This window comes from Macrotis lagotis, chromosome X (genome assembly GCF_037893015.1).
Source record: "Macrotis lagotis isolate mMagLag1 chromosome X, bilby.v1.9.chrom.fasta, whole genome shotgun sequence".
NCBI lineage: Eukaryota > Metazoa > Chordata > Mammalia > Peramelemorphia > Peramelidae > Macrotis > Macrotis lagotis.
The window spans coordinates 78,741,951-78,759,360 of NC_133666.1; the positions used below are offsets into that span (position 1 = coordinate 78,741,951).

General features: G+C 38.9%; 1 pseudogene; it reads right to left on the reverse strand.

Annotated features, from left to right (window-relative positions):
* LOC141498716 (trinucleotide repeat-containing gene 18 protein-like) overlaps positions 1–17,410 on the reverse strand; it is a 141,404-nt pseudogene that overhangs the window by 115,065 nt on the left and 8,929 nt on the right.

Sequence of the window (17,410 nt, forward strand, 5' to 3'; positions counted from 1 at the left end):
TATTCAGAGAATAAATAATGCTTTTAGTGCTTAGGAGACCTTCTTAAGGCCAAAATTTAGCCTTTGATTCTCTTTCAATTTGGACCTCAAAATGCAAGGAAGGAACAAGGCACAGTTCATTCCATACTATCAAATAGATGATCTGAGGTATTAATAATGGCCATATCAGTCAATAAATTGTTGAGCACCTATGTTGTAGGGAAGTATCTCCTGCAATTCCAATAACTGAAATTCCACTTCTTTGTGCTTGTAACATTGGAAGGAAATCTACTTGAACCACCTGCTATTGGCTTAACTACTGATCTGACCTCTTCATGCTTGTCAGTCATGTAGAGTTTTAATAAGATTTTACCAGGCCCTACTTAGAAAACCAAAGTAAGTCTGTAAGACAGGGGTTCTCTGTGTGTCTACTCAGTCACTGGTCACATTCCACTAAAGATATCTAAGGTGCCATTGGGATTGAAACTTTTCCTAGCATGCATGTTCTTCCCTGCCCTGTAGGGGAGAAGGGAGACTCACAGTAAGATGAAAAAGAATTGCTTTATAACCAAACTGGCTGAGATTGGCAATCAGATTGGATCTAGCATAGTTGACTTGTCTTTCAAGTCTTTGCCACAGACTGGTTTTTAGAAAAAATGACTTTGCCCAGATGCTGCTATATTCCAACCCAGTGATGGTTAAGTTTTCAGAAAGAGTGTGTTTTAAAGGTGGGATTTTTTTAAAGAAGGTGGGATGATTATTTGGGGAAAGTGAAAGATACCTTTAGGAAAAATGAGTCTCCAAAGGAGTACTTTCTGCTGGCTTACACTAACAAAGATGCTACAGTGCCTATGCTATAAAATATGGAACTAATGGGTGTTTGTCTATACCTTCCCCCTTCCCCTTTCCCTCTCCCATTCTGTGATATGGGAAAATGCTATTCCAACAAATTGGGTTTCTTTCCAGAAGCATCGGATCTGTACCTGACTTTTGATGTAGACATTTAAGAACAAATCAGACATGGAGAAAGTCAATATGTCTGAGCAATTTGTATATAACAACCAGCTAAGAAATCTCTGGATAGCTGAGAATTAAGTGACAAGGGAAGACATTTCATAGTGTTAGAGAGGCAGAGCAGGAGAGGACATCTTCTTAGGCCATCTAGTCCAACCCCCGAGGAAGGCCGTGACTTATCCCAAGCAGTTATTTAGTTGCATCCAACTCTTTGTAACCCTGTGGACCATAACACATCAATATTGGCCATGGGGTTTTCTTGGCAAGGATACTGGAGTAGTTCATCATTTCCTTCTCCAGCTCTTTTTACAGTTGAAGAAACTGAGGTAAAAAAAGGTTAAGGGACTTGTCCAGGGTCACACAACTTATAAATGTCTGAGGTCATATTAGAATTCAGGTCTTCCTTACTCCAGGCCCAGGTTTCCATTGTCTAAGTCATTAACTGCCCCAAGTTATTTAGGTGTAAGCATTAGAGATAGGAATTAGAGGCAGGATTTAATGCCAGCCTTTCTGGCTCTAAGGCCATTATTCATTCCCGTTTTACACTTCAGTGTAATGGACTGCTGATAGGTACTTGCCAGTTTGTTTGATTTAGTTTGGTTGGCAACTGTTTTTTAAATGTTTAGAACAGTTTTTTTCAAGACTGGACTTCAAAGCATTTCAAAGTAGAGCATCTTCAGTGCAATTCATTTATAAAGATGAAAGAAAATTAAATTTGTGAACTTTGTCTAATGTAAACAGGTCTTACAGGTGAGTTCAAAACTTGGATTGTCTCAAACCAGTGACTTCTGTGTTGTCTTGCAGCTTTCCCTGCTGCTGCTGTGAGTTCTAGGACATGAATAGCTTTGGATTACCACCAAAAAGTTCTTTTCTCATCTTCCAAAGCTTTGTTGCCTTACTGTTCTGATGGCAATTCCATATGCCTGGCCTTATAGGGTTGTGGATAGAATTGATGGGGGGGGGGGGGGAGTGGTAAAAACAGAAATACCTGACTTCAGTTCGTCTTTGACACTTTAAGACCCCAGGAAGTCATGTCTTCCCACTGTACCCTGGGGCATCTCTCTAAGAGGAGAAATAGTAAGGGAAGTTCTTCACTGAAGATCCAGGGTCAACTGAGCATTCCACTATTCCCTGTATTGCCCAGTATTCCAATGCATGAAGAAGCTCTATTTCCTACCCCCTTGCCCCTGTCCCCATTACCCTGATCTTGATTTTCCCTTGGTATTTCTGAACTTGTAGTTAAAAGTGAAGGTAGATGTGGTGACTCCAAGACCCATCTGAGTACTGTAATTGAATCTCTTATGTGGTCCCAGCAACAGAACCTCAAGTTCTGGAAATGTGAGGGAATGGAATTATCCAGACTTTGGATGGTGGAGCTGCAGTAATGTTAGTGCTGTTTGATCCATTCAACAGGTTGTTTAGTTCTACAAGATGAAGAAATTTTGAACTCAAGCAAAACTTTTTTCTCTCACTGTCTATTAGTTACCAGATTTTCTTGGGTTTTATTATATTTCCACATAAATGTGTGTTGACTTGACTTCCCTATGTGAGAGGCCTTGCAGAGTCTGCTATGTTAGGCTATAAATTCAAATAAAGATTCCAGGTATTACTCCAGGATATACAAGTTTAACTGAGAGAGCAAGATTCAAAGGTACATAATTATACTGGGTGACATACTTATAGTGTGTCCTGAGATTTTTCCTAGGATTGTTGTGTCTTCGATGCCCATCAATCAGAAAGAATTTCTAAAAAGCCTACTAAGTGCTTCATAGATACAAAGAAGTAAAATGTCCCTGACCTCAAAGAGCAAACATTCTAGGTTGGGAGGGGGGTGTGAGGCAAGTGGAGATATGGAACCAATATAGGTAGGTACCAAATAAATGCAGGTAATAGAGAGGAGGGACAGAAAAAAAGTCCTTTGAACTAGACTTTGAAGGACAAATCTATATCAGGCAGAGGACAGATTAGATCAGAGATGAAATGCCATTGGATTGCCAAGAAGGCCATTCTGATTGGGCCATAAAATATGCTAAGATTAATAGATAAGTGACCTAAAAAGATCATTTGAAGCCAGGCTGTGGCCCATCCCTCATTCTTCTTCCACCTGACAACTTTTCAAGCATTTGCAGACTGATGGAATGACCCTCCTGGGTGTTTTTCATCAGAATCACCATCTTCAAATCCTTCAAGCCCTCCTCAAATGACATGAACTCAAGTCTCCTAACAATCCAGGTGGTCCTGCATTGTTTCTTTGTCTTGATAATGGGACACCTAGAATGAACCACATTCTTATAGATGTGGTCTGAGCAGGGCAGATTACAGTGGGATGGTGCATATTCTTAGACAATAGGTCTCTTAAATTCAAATTCTTTGGTTTGGGGTATTTTTGTTTTAGTTTGTTGTTGTTGTTGTTGTTGTTGTTGTTGTTGTTGGTGGTGGTGGTGGTGGTGGTGGTGGTGGTGGGGTGTGTGTGTGTATGTGAAAGAAGCCATGTCACTCTCTTTCCTTTTACTGAGTTTGCATTCCACTTAAAGCCCCAGATTACTATTATCTAACCACATTCCTCCCAACCTGATTTCGTGTACAGATAGTTCTGGGAAACCGATAGTAAAAAGAAGAACAGGTCAATAGGTCAAGCACTCCAGGGGTGATGTTCTTAACCAGAGAAGAAGTTCTCTGTGATCAAAGTTTGGTTTCCATCCTTATTCTAGTTTTTTTAGGAAAGTCATTTGTTCTTGACTTGCTATTCACCTCTCCAAAGGGACAAGGATGGAAAGAGTTTCTATGCTAGAGAAAAGCTTTCCTAATTGCACTAGAGAAACTAAAAACAATGACTTGGGAGTAATTCTTGTAAGTTTTAATGATCTGAGAAGAAGAAACAAATGATGGGGTAGAAGAATACCCTGGGAAGGAGGGAAAGGAGGGAGGGAAAGGAAGAATGCAGAAAATTATCTCACATAAATGGGGTGCAAGATTCTTGCTTAACAAGAAGGGAGATGAGATTCAGTTTTACACCAATAGCTTCCAGTGAGTTTCTTATAAATCTTGCTATGAGCATTAGCTACTTACACCCAAGTTCTCATTAATGCCTATAAATTTAATTTATTTACTAATTAATTTAATTGATTCTGATGATGAAAGCTAATAGTGTTATTTATCAGATTTTCCCATTGGATGTCTTTCTATCAATCAGTCAATCAATATTTATAAAGCACTACTATATACCAACCAGAGAGATAGATACACACACACACACACACACACACACACACACACACACACACACACGTCATTAGAATTAAGCAGGGTTGGGAAATGCTTCCTGTAAAAGATGTGATTTTTACTATGGATTTAAAGGAAGTCAGAGAAGCCAGTAAAGATGAAAAAGGAGAGTATTTCAGACATGGAAGACAGTCAGAGAAAAGGTCCAGAACTTAGAAATAAAGGGTTTTGTTTATGGAACAGCAAGGAGACTAGAAGGCATAGGAAGATTGGAAAGGTAGGAGGAGGCTAAGGATGCCAAAGACAGAATTTCATACTTGCTCCTAGAAGCTATCGGAACCACTGGAGTTTATTGATTAGGAGGGTGACATGGCTTAATAAAAATCATTTTAGTGACTGAATGGAGAATGAATTGGAATAGGCAGAGACTAGAGGCAGGCAAATTTTATATCAGGCTACTACAATAGACCAGGTGAGAAGTAATAACGGCCTGTAACAGAGTGGCGACAATGTCAAAGAAGAGAAGGAAGCATAATCCAAAGATGTTCCATATGCTTATCAGTTGTTTATGAGCATACATTTTACTTGCCAATCTATACTACATTCCACCCTCTGGCTACTGACCATCCCCACAAACATTTAGAATGCTATATAAATAGTATTATAATTATCATTAATGCAATCCAAATAGCAACCTTCTCTTAGGGTTTGAACATATGGAAACACACAAGCATCAATATTACACTTATAATTAACATAATTTGAAATATATTCTTAGTTTGTTATGATCCTAGGTCTTCCCATTTATCCCATAGTGTCTCTAGAGATCAAGCCAGGAACTAATTTAGGAGAATATTTTCAAAATCTCTTCTCTTCCCATTCAAGCTAATTCCCTTTCATTTTGAGTCTGGTGATCTCTGTTATGTTCCTCATCATTTAACTTTCTTCAAGCTAGTCATGGCATAAGTTTTTGTTCATTGGCACTACCATCTGATGATGCTTGAGCAATCATTGTTGTGTCTTGGGGAGGTTTTCCTGTGTCTCCAGCAAGCCCAAAGATTGTAACCCCTCTACTTCCAATGGGAGTCTAAGTAGGTGGTGTTCCTCAGGGCTATATTGACAATGTTTATCCTGCTTGTTATGACTGTGATTTACAGATAAGGATATCACAACCAACAAGAGAGTGAAGCCATTCTTGGATGCAAGGGACTACAAAAAGATATTTTGAGGTGCCACCAGGATAGGATGTGTGATGAAATATGCAAGGGAGAGCAGTACTACAATCAAGAAGTTACCAATGATGACATTACACATGCACTTACACATCTGCTAAAAAGAAAAAGAACTTGGCAGATCTCTGTTTATAAGTTGGCTTCAAAGGACCTGAAACCACTTACCAGGTCCATCTGTGACCCAGTTTGTAATTCTATTTCCCCATCCCAGTGATGATGAGCTACTGGACTTGGGGGTGCAGGGACCACTCTACCACATTCTGGCTCTTTTGTGAGAATTTCTTGCTTCTTTTCTAAATCAATGAAAGGTGGAACAACAATTTTTAAACTCATCCACCAATCTAGAATGATTTCTCTTCAAGCTATCATTCAACTAGCTCACCTTCCTGCTATCCACTTTGAGAATGAAGAATAAACAACAACCAATTCACTGCTTTTCAAATGACTGCTTTCTAACTGGTAACCTTTGCATCCTCAAAGATTTTATTCCTATACTTGAGTCTTAAGTGTTTTTTATCATCTCTAAAGCCTGTGTATTATAAGGTAGGTGGAAGCTCCACATACTGACTTGTATTTTCACTCAGTGCTTGACTTTATGGACGATGAAATGTGATCTGTGATTACACTCAATCATTACTGTCTGGATATAAGAAACAATAAAAAATACTAGCCTTTCAAGAGGGAATTCTATGTTTTCTCATGTACAAGGGAGAATAATATCCAGTCCTATACATGAGCAGAATGCAATATATTTTGTGGAGCTTATTAGTGAGTAGGCTAGAATTATCGGTTATACTGTCCTAAGAACCCAGTTGCTGACAGATCTAGGTAACAGTTTCAATAAAGGTCTAGCTTTCCAGCAAATGAACCAAAGAAATGTTGTGCATTGGATCACTCTCTTTCCTCTCTTTAGCCCTAATTTATCATCAATCCAATTTTGGAGGGGACTAGAAACTGTCAGCCTTTGCTGAGAGCTTAGAGAGCAGACCAGTGGGATTGACTACTATCTTCCCATGAAGGTAGCTTAATCCTATTACCTCAGCACTGGCTCTATTGGTTGTAAATCATTTGTACTTCAGCATCAACTGAGAGGTAGCAGTGGTATCATGTTTGTCAGAGATGATTTGGGTCCACACTAATATAGAAATCAGTGTAATATTAGTATATTGGGGGCGTATCTTGAGTCAGATCCTTAGGGTTCATTATCTCCCTTTGGCTTGATCTACAAGGACTAAGTCATCTAATTTCTCCATCCTTGACTTCTAATCTATAAAAGGGAATGGAAGAAAGAGAAATAGGGAGTATGGTATCTCACCCTGCCTCTTTCACTAATGTATGCTACTGTTTGGTTCTTCATTCAAAATGTCTAGATTTCCCTTAACTTTATATATAGTTGTTAGCATCAAATCTAAATGTGGAGTGTGATTCCTCCAGAAGCCAAACAATCCAACTAATTTCTGTGCCCCCTTTTTCTCCTGTAGGGGCTTAAAAGCTACATATTTATTGTACTTCTGGCTGAAGAATGGATATGTCTTATGAAGTTCAAATTATCTCTAAAAATTAATTGAAAATTGACTCTTCTCTACCATTCATAGGACAACTGCCCATCCTCTATTAGTTAATATTTCTATGACATTTAATATCTTAAAATCATGTCCCCTAGTATGTCATCTGTACAATGCTGTCCATGTCAGGAGACTGTGCCAATTGTATCTATAACTTGTTTGCATAGATTATAGAAGAATGCTGTTTTTTTTTCAATTTTCTTTCTTAGTGATTTATTTTGGGGGGGTTGGGGTGGTAAGGCAATGGGGGTTAGGTGACTTGACCAAGGTCACACAGGTAGGTAAGTATTAAGTGTCTGAGGTCCGATTTAAACTCAGGTTCTTCTGATACCTGGACCGGTGCTCTATGCACTGCATCACCTAGATGCCCTGGTTTCTACATTTTCAACCATTCTTACCTTGCAGTATATGTAAAAATCAAAAGTGAGCTGACTTGAGTCCACAAGACTAAAAATCCAAGGTATGAATTTCCTTTAAGACAAATACAAACAGTAACTGCACTAAGCAGAAAGCACAAATCTGACTTCCAAGGGCTTGCCAAGAAGCAAGTCTCAAACTGGTACTCAACAACAAGGTAACTTCTCTACGCAGTTGGAATTCATTTGTCTCCTGAGTTGGTTGGCTGGCCAGTTGTCAAATAGCCACCAGTCAGTCAGCACTGTCCTCAAGTGAACATGGAGTGGGTGCTCAAGTTTCAAGTGTAGGGAACACAGAAGCCAGATCTTCAGTGACTTTCTTAAAGTCTATAAGAATTAATTGGTTATGTCCAACTTCTGATTACTTTATCAATTAATTTCTGTACCAATTAATTTCACTACTTGTAAAGTATTTTATCTATTTATTTTTTCCAATTACATGCAACAGTAGTTTTCAACAATTACTTTTTGCAAGGTTTTGAGTTTTACATTTTTCTCCCTCTCTTTTCCCTATCCCCCCAACAGAAAGTAATCTAATATAGTTCTACATGTATAATCATGCTAAATATAGATCCATATTAATCAAGTTGTGAAAGAAAAATCAAATCCAAACCCAAGAAAGGAATATTAGAGTGAAAAAAATTGACATAATAAGACAACTTTTTAAAAATTGAAGAGAATAAGCTTTGGTCTGCATTTAAACCCCACAGTTCCCTTTCTGGATATGGATAATATTTTTCTTTGATTATTGTACTGCTGAAATGAACAAGTTCATCATAATTGATCATCACCCAAAAACATAAACTATTGATGAGTTTTTTTATCCAATTTTCTCATCAGTGGTCTGTCCTATATGTCATCGTATATGTCAATCACTGGTTTATGAACATATACATATTGTTTACCAACCTATACTACATATAAACATACCTCACAAGATTATAATGTACAAACATTAAAATATTTCAATACAAAACAGAGGTCTAATTAAAAAATGGAATCACATATGTCACAAGCAACTAACTTAATTCTCATTTTACATGGTGCTTCCCACCTGGTTACTTAACTTCAGCTTTCTTTCAGTCCCTAGGTACCATAACACTCCTGGACAAGTCTTCATCCCCAGTGTCCACAGATCTTGGTTTTTCTCCCTCAGCTTCCAGGGTCTGGTGACATATTCTTGAATTTCCTGGGTCAGACCTTAGACTCCTTCGTTATTTCTGGTATATTATATATCTCTGGGCTGATATTTCATCCAGTGTTATAAAAAGGCTTTTCAAATTCTTCACTTACCATTTAGATCTACACATCTTTCTTTTACCTCTTAGAATTGCTTTCTTATTTCTTCCTGGCTTTCATGAGTATAGTTTTCTGATGTTATAGATTGTTTTAATATATTAATTTCTCTGTCAAGAGCAGAGGCAGTTCTTGCCACGTTTATTCACTCAGGACCAATGTATTTGGCCAGATAAGTCTCCCTCTGGAGTGCTCTCTTTCTTATGTTCAGGTTTTCCTTTTTCTCTTAGAGAGAGTTCAATCTACTTTCACAATGCAGCATAGATTAGCATTGGGTGTGCACTTCTGAATTAGCCTGGTTTTGTTCTTCCATAAGGGATTCTACTAAATTTGAAACTTGATTGCATTTCAACTTAAACTCTTCATATCTCTGTTCAGAATCTATTTTCAATTGCCTTAAATTCTCCATCACTTCCCCTTGAATTTTCACCTTTTCCTTAACCTACTTTATTTCTTTTAATTTTTTTAACTTTGACTTCTAGAACTGAGAGATGTATTTACTGGTTTTCTTTTTCATCCTCAAGCTCTTTTATTTCTGAAGTGATTTAATCTTTTAAGTTTAATTTTTTTAAGTGTCTATAATAACTATCAGTAGCTTCTCGAGTCTTCCTGACATCCTTTTCATGCAAACACAGTGTTAAAAAAATACTGACAATTGTGCCATTTTATTTTCCACTTCTATTTCCACATCATCCAAGCAAGTAGGTCTCAATTCTTTATGTAAGGATAAGCATCCTTCAAACACTTTGTCACCATAGGCAGTTAAAACTTTGCTGTAGTTCTTAAAGAGACCCCCATTTTCCTGTTTTTCCCTTCATCTAACCCCTCCTGCCTTTCATCAAGCCACCCTCACACAGCTTCCAAAGTGACTCCTCAGATCTTCCTTCCCTACACATGCTCAGTGCTCCAGACAATCTGGCCTGCTTTCTCTTCCCTAGATGGGAAGATCTACCATCAGTGCACATTTGCACAGCCCTTGGTCTATGTCTTCCCCACATACTCAGACTACATTTCAATCAGCTCCAAAATCACTCTTTGTCTATCTGTGTGTATGTACACATATACACATACACATACATCATGATGTCTGCCCTTCCTTCTTGAAGAAGACCATGACATCAGGGAGGAGATGACACGACAAGTCCATAAACTGGATCTGAAAGAGGGGTGCTGTGCTAAGTCACCAGCCTCACTTTCTCCTCCAGAGAGGAGTGGGTCCAGTGGCCAGATAGGAATCAGGATGACTGGAGATGGTCCTAGTTGCGAGGCAATCTGGATGAAATAACTTGCCCAAGGTCACACAGTCAGTGAATGTCAAGTGTCTGAGTCTGGATTCAAACTCCTGTCCTCCTGACTCCAAGACCAGAGTTTTATCCACTGCACCACCTAGCTGCCCTTTAAAGGCAAAGTACCTGTGATGAGACCTATGGAAGGGTTGAATGAGGCCAGGACATTAAAAACAATGAGACCCTCTCTTTTGCAGCTCTCCTGCTCAACTCCACCTGAGAAAGAACTTAGGTGAGTTTGGAAGAGGAATACACATGTATCCATATACATATATGCATTTGTGTGTGTGTGTGTGTGTGTCCTCCATTTTCTTATCCAAGAATGTGAGTTCTTTCATATAATGTAAACTCCTTGAAGGCAGGGTTTTTCCCTTTCCACCACTAAACCTGCAGTGCCTAATAATGTATCTGGAAAACAGTAGGCATCTCATTAATGCTTATTTACTGCCAACTCCAATGATGGAGATATAATTGATCCAGTCCTCCACCTCTCAGACCAGAATTGTCATCACAGCTGATGGTTTTGATTGTGAAACCCAAGTCATATTTTTATTACCTGGATGATTTTGGGAAGTTCCCATCCTCCCCAGATCTATTTATTCATCTGTAAAATGCCAAATGACAGTACAAACCAGGAGCACAGTCAAATTTAGGCAAACACTGGTCTCTGTGGGAATCCATCCCACTGAGTGCCTCAGTTTGCAAACATAGTTTAAGTGATTTTAGTAATCCTGTCCACATTTTTTGTCCTCAGGTAGTTGCCAAGAGATGATTTTTTTAACAATTGGGTTAAAAATCCCCTTCTATCTTATCTTGAGCTTATCCAAATGGTTATATATGTACACATGACCCAGGAGGTTTGGCAGGATGCCAGATGTTTAGGACTGTTGTGAAGAGTCAGGTCTTCTCCCATGATTGTGGCACAGTCTGAATGCTTTTGGTTGTTCTCATTTCTTGTGGTTTAAAATAAAAATCAGTACACTTTTTGTATAAACATGCGTGTGTGTATATATATGTGTATGTGCTCACACACATCTCTTTGTTTCTGGGTTCTGAGTGTGGTCTCCTATTTTCTTGGCTAATTTTCTTAAATCTCTGAATTACTTCAAATGTGTTCTCTAGTATAGTGAAATGGAAAATGCACTAGAACAAAGAAGGAGAATACAGGGGTTCAAAGGTCAAGAGCCAGCTCTGACATTTACTAGCTGAATGACTTAGGCAATGCCACTTCTCTCTAAGCCTCATCTCCCCCACTGTAAACGATTCCATCCGCTCTGCCCACTTCTCATGATAGTTGTGCAAAGGTCTGTACAAATAGAAAGGATTATCATCATTATTCTCATTTTTAAAATACAATAGACTTTTCGCATTAAAAAAACTATAATTAGCATTTATATAATGCTTGAAGGTTTGTAAAGCTCTTTATATATATATATATTTTTTTTTCATTTGATCTCCCAGCAATTTTGGGAGGTTTCGTTGTTGTTCTTTGGTTGTGTCTGACTCTCTGTGACAGCATTTGATGGTTTCTTGGCAAAAAGATTAAAAGTGGTTTGTCCAATCAAAATAATCTCTTTCAGAAAGAAACTATTGCTCTGATGGGGGGAGAAAAAAACCCAGAAAGGGATGTAGGAAAGGAGAAATTCGACCCATGCAGAAAATGAAGTATATATGACCTCAAAATGTTGTAGAGGTCTGGTTCCTGGCAAGATGGAGTGAAAGCTCTTCAGAAGAGAAATCCAGTATTTTTATTGCGCCAGATCTGACTGATCACCTCCACATTATTGTATGGACCTTAGGAAAGTCTATAGAAGTTCCCACTTAGTAAATTATCATTAAACAAGGAATGAAAGAATTTCCCAGTGCTATAAATATCACTAGAAGTTTTTTTTTAACAACATTGTGAGATTTGGAGAACAAGATATAGATGAGAAAATTACTATGTAGTGGGTTCACCTAAATTCAGTCAACATTTGTTAAGAGGGTGGAGCATTATTGACCTAAGGATGAGGGGCAAGACATAAAAGCTTGGGTTGGACTCCACTCAGGGCCTCCAGTCTTCTCTGACCTGCTGGTCCAGTCAAGCTCAGCTTGACTGTTCTATTGTTTCTGTCTTTCTTTACCTACCATTTTCTTATGTGTTGTAACTTCTTTAAATAAATTTTTGTTTCCACCCTTAAAATTAAAAAAAAGTGGTTTGTCATTTTTGTCTGCAGCTCATTGTACAGATGTGGAAACTGGAGTCAACAGAATTAAGTAACTTGCCTTGGGTCAAACTGCTAGTAAGTGTCGGAGGCTGAATTCTTCACTCTAGGCCCAGAACTCCATCCACTGCGACACGCAACTATCCTACCTCTAGGAGGTAGATGCTTTTCTTGTTCCTATTTTACAGATAAAATAGAGAAACCTACCTGCTTAGAAGAGAGAAATAACTCTTTTTTGATTGAGGGATTACTAAGTGCTTCCCCCAAAAGGTCATCTTATTGTTGGGTAGGTCTAATGCCTACTAAGTAGTAGACATTCCCTCTTGTCATTCCAGGATGTTGCTCCTCTAAGATGAAGCTGAGGGAATAGAGCATTAGACCTGCAGTGAACCTGAGTTGAAATCTGATCTCAGACACTTACTTGCTAACTATGTGAATCTGAGCAAGTCAACTTTGCCTCTTTCTGCCTCAGTTTCCTCAACTGTAAAATTAGAATACCTCCCAGGATTGTTGTGAGGATCAGATGAAGTCATATATGTAAAGCATTTTGCAAGCCTTAAAAGACTATAGAAATAATTGCTGTTGTTCAATTGTATCTGACTCTGTGAATCCATGGACCATATTGTCCATGAAGTTTTTCTTCTCCAGTGGATTAAGCAAGTGAAGTGATTTGCCTAGGGGTCATATAAGTAGTAAGTGTCAGAGGTCTGATTTGAACTCAGGTTTTTCTAACTCCAGGCCCAACATTCTGTGCACTGAACCATTCTTAGAAATAACAGATATTAGTTATTATTAAATTCACCTTTAACTTTCTTAAGTCTCCTTTCAAATTAACTCCAAAATCAATATTAAGGCCCAAACAATTTCAAAGGAGATAGCATGATCTTGCTCAGCCAGCTACAGAAACGTGAAGTTTTCTAACAAAGATCATATATGAAATGATCAGGTGAAAATCCTATCAAAACCAAGAATGCAACCACTAGATAATTCCCAAATACTTTTCTCTGCTATCTGTGGCACTGGAGACCATAGATGGCATGGGGCTCATTTTCTTCATGGGGTAATAAAACACATTCTTTATCTCACAGGTCTGTTGCCAATCTTAATACACCATAGATTTCTTGATAGCTATAACTATATATCTAAATTGTTATTACATATATATCTAAACATGTACATCATGCTTCACATATGTGTACAAATACACAGAGGTGTATAAATGCATGTGCATATAACATATCTGTGCATATGTGTATGTGCAAACATGTACATGTGTGCACATTTAGAGGCATGTGCACACAAATATTCATGAAAATGTATAAATACAACTAAACAGGCAAGTGTGTACATGTGAATGTCCATGTAGAAATGTGTGTGCATATGACATGCACAGATATACATACAAGGTGAATGCTTATATAAACAGAGCTATATGCAAATATGCATGCATATAAATTCAAATATACATATATGCATATGCATATGCCAATGCGATATATCAAAGCATGTGCATGTGCACACAAATATATATGCATGTATAGTATATTTAGCACACCTTCTATATGCACATGCACATATAAAGGTAGAGACATATAATAGACATGTATATAGCATTCACATCAGATACATGTACATATGGTACATGTACATGTAGAGACATATAGAAAAATGTATGCACATACATACCAATAGTATAACATCACATGCACAGACACACATAAACACACAAACTTCCACATGAATACATGTACACAGAGACACACATATAGAGACATACACAAATACACATAAATATACAAATGGCATATAAATATACATTTAACATGTTTACCTCAACTTGAAGTCAATTTAACCCTAACTGAAGAAGTTTTGAATATCATTACATTCCTTTCATGTGCCAAAGCACCTGATGCTGATTCTATTCTAGCTGAGATTTAACGGGGGGGGGGGGGGGGGGGGGGGGGGGGGGGGGGGGGGGGGGGGGGGGGGGGGGGAGGTCATTGCTTATTCAAAAGCTAACCTAAATTTTCGAGATTATATGAACTGAATAGATTATTCCCCAGGAATTCAAGGATGACTCCATTGTCCATCTCTGTAAAGGTAAAAGAAATAGATTGTCCTGTGACAACCACAGAGATGTTTCTTTCTTAGTCATTGCCGGCAAGATTCTCACCAGAGTCTTCCTCAAGAGGCTGATCTTTAGTTGGAAGTCACCTCCCTGAGAGCCCATGTGGCTTCAGAAAGGGTAAAGGAGCAGTCAGTATGGTATCTGCTGTCCAACAACTCCAGGGAAAATGCCAGGAACAGAACAGAGGTCTGTATACATTTGTAGATCTGGCCAAGGCCTTTGATACTGTCAGTCATGAGGGCTTTTGGGAAATTGCATCAAAATTTGATTGCTCAGAGATCATAAATATTGTACATCAATATCATGAATATGTGCTTAATCTGGTTCTGGATAGTGGACAATGCTCTCAAGATTTCCCTGTCAAAATGAAGTGAAACAAGGCTGTGTCCCTGCTCCCATGCTTTTTAGCATGATATTTTCAGGCATATTATCAAAAGCATTCACTGAGGATGACCCCAGCATAAAAGTCAGCTACCTCACTGATGGCAAATTTTTCAACTTAAAAAGGCCCTAAGTCAAGACCAAAGTGGAGGGAGGGTTGGTACATGATTTTCTGTTTGCAGATGATTATGCTCTCAGTGCAAAAGAAAGAGAAACCTGAACAATCTACCAGTGCCATGCCAGGAAATTGAATCACTTCCATTTAAATTCTCTTAGGAAGATTCTAAAGATGACCTAGCAGGAGAAGGATACTTTCTCAAACTAGACTGCCAAGTACTCAAACATTACTACAGAAAACACAACTCCAATGGGCTGGCCACATTGTTCAAATGCCAAACAGATGCTTGCCAAAAAGACTATTTTATGGAGAACTCACACAGGGCAAGTGCTCACAAGAGTGTCAAAAAAAGTCATACTGGGACACCCTGAGAGTCTCTCTTAAGAACTTTGGAATAAGTTAGGATGGCAGTCACTGGCATAGGACCACCCAGCATGACATGCCTATATCAGAGAGGATGCTGCACTCTATGAACAAAGTGGAATGGAAACAGCTCATAAGAAATGTGAGATGTGTAAATTAAGAGTACCCCAGGTGTTCACATTCCACATAAAAAGAAAAACTTCAGACTTCTTCTCTGGTACAAAGACATGGACAAAAAAATTTATATTAATTTCACAGGTCACAGAGGTACTGAGAACCTAAATCCCAGGATGTGGAAGGGATAAACTGCATATATTTGTTCAAATGATTTCTCTCTCATTAGATTGTGAGCTTCTTGAGGGCATGTACTATCTTTTGCCTCTTTTTGTTTCTCCAGTAGCTGGCACAAAATAGATACTTTAAAGATATTGATTGATTGATTGATTATTGACTCACTAAAAAACAAGGATCACCCTCTGCTTTGCTGCAGAGTCCTACAGACCAGTAGAATTTCCTTTTTGTGTTGCTTCCCTTATTAGAATGTGAGTTCCTTGAGGGCAGGGACTGTGAAGTTGCTCCTATTTGTACCTCAGTGCTTAGTACAGAACTTTATACACAGTGAATGTTTAAAAAAGTTTTGTTGATCCATCCCTCCATCCCTCCATCCCTCCATCCATCCCTTATCCATTTATATGTTGCTGTTGATGTTTTAAATCTGCATGTAATCTTAAGTGCTACAACTGCGGCTGCATGTCAGGTTCAATTGAACCCTAACTTCAATGTCAGAGGTCCACCTTGGTTTCCACCACTTATCCCTAGGGCTTTGTGACCTTGAACAAGTCTCATTTCTACAAGGCTCATCTATAGAATAGGGATCATAATCATTGTACTCCTTGGGGCGGTTGTGGAGAAAGTCTTTTGAAAATCTCAAAGTACAAGGGGCAGAGTCAAGACGGATGCAGGAGAAGAGCCTCTCCCAGGTACTCTCTCCAAAATATTTCAAAAATCTTAAAATTATGACTCTAACTAAATTTTCAAGAGACAGAACCCACAGAAAGATCCAGTGAGGCAATTCTCCAGCCCAAAGTAACCTGGAAAATAATGGAAAAACTCTGTTCCACAGGGTTAGAGGGGAAGCCTCCGCCAGAGTGAAGAAACTTCAACCTCCTGAGAACAGCCCTAGGGTTCCTGGGAGCCATGGCTCCCGGCAGCAGAAACAATTTCCTGACCTGCACCCCAGGGAGAGCCAAGCACAATGTGGAAGATCAGCAGGGAGACCTCCTCCAGAACAAACGTGAAGCCCAGGCCCTGAGTGCAGTCAGGGCATTCAGGGCACTCGGGACACTCGGTGTGGGTGCAGCACTTAGGACCTGCAGTCCAGATCCAAGAAACAGAAGCAGGCCCCACAGAGCCAGCAAGCAGGAGCCTCTAGGCAGCTGAGTACTCAGCCCATCGAAGGTAAGGGAGAGGAAGGAGACTTCTGAGGTCTGTCCTCTATCCCTGGAACAGGACTCTGGGGCTCTTACCACATTTGGATCCTGATTGTACTCTAGGCCCCACATAAAACAGAAATCTCCCCCCTTAGCCCCATGTCAGAGGGGTACAGTTGTGGTCATTCACAGAACAGGACAGCAATCAGAGTCTCACACATTGAGGTCCTTGTGGGGGTGTCCCAATAAAACTCAAAACTGAGGAAGCACTCCAAAACCAGGCACAGGATGGGGAAATGAATAAGCAGAAAAAAAGGAAACTGACCATTGACAAATACTTTGTCTATGGTCCCAAAGAGGATCAAAATATTCAATCTGAAGTTGAGGAAGTGCAAACTTCTGCATCTAAGAAAAATAGAAGTTGGGCTCAGGCTATGACAGAGCTCAAAAAATATTTTGAAAATCAAATAAAGGAGATAGAAGAAAAATTGGGAAGAGAAATGAGAGAGATGCAGGAAAAACATGAAAACAAAGTCAGAAGCTTAGTCAAGGAGATCCAAAAAAATGCTGAAGAAAATAACACATTAAAAACCAGCTTAGGTCAAATGGATAAAACAGCTCAAGAAGTTATTGAGGAGAACAATGCTTTAAAAAGCAGAATTGCCCAAATGGAAACAGAGATAAGAAAGCTCTGTGAGGAAAACAAATCCTTCAGATATAGTATGGAGCTAAAGGAAGCTGATGACTTTAGGAGAAGTCAAGACACAATGCAAAAG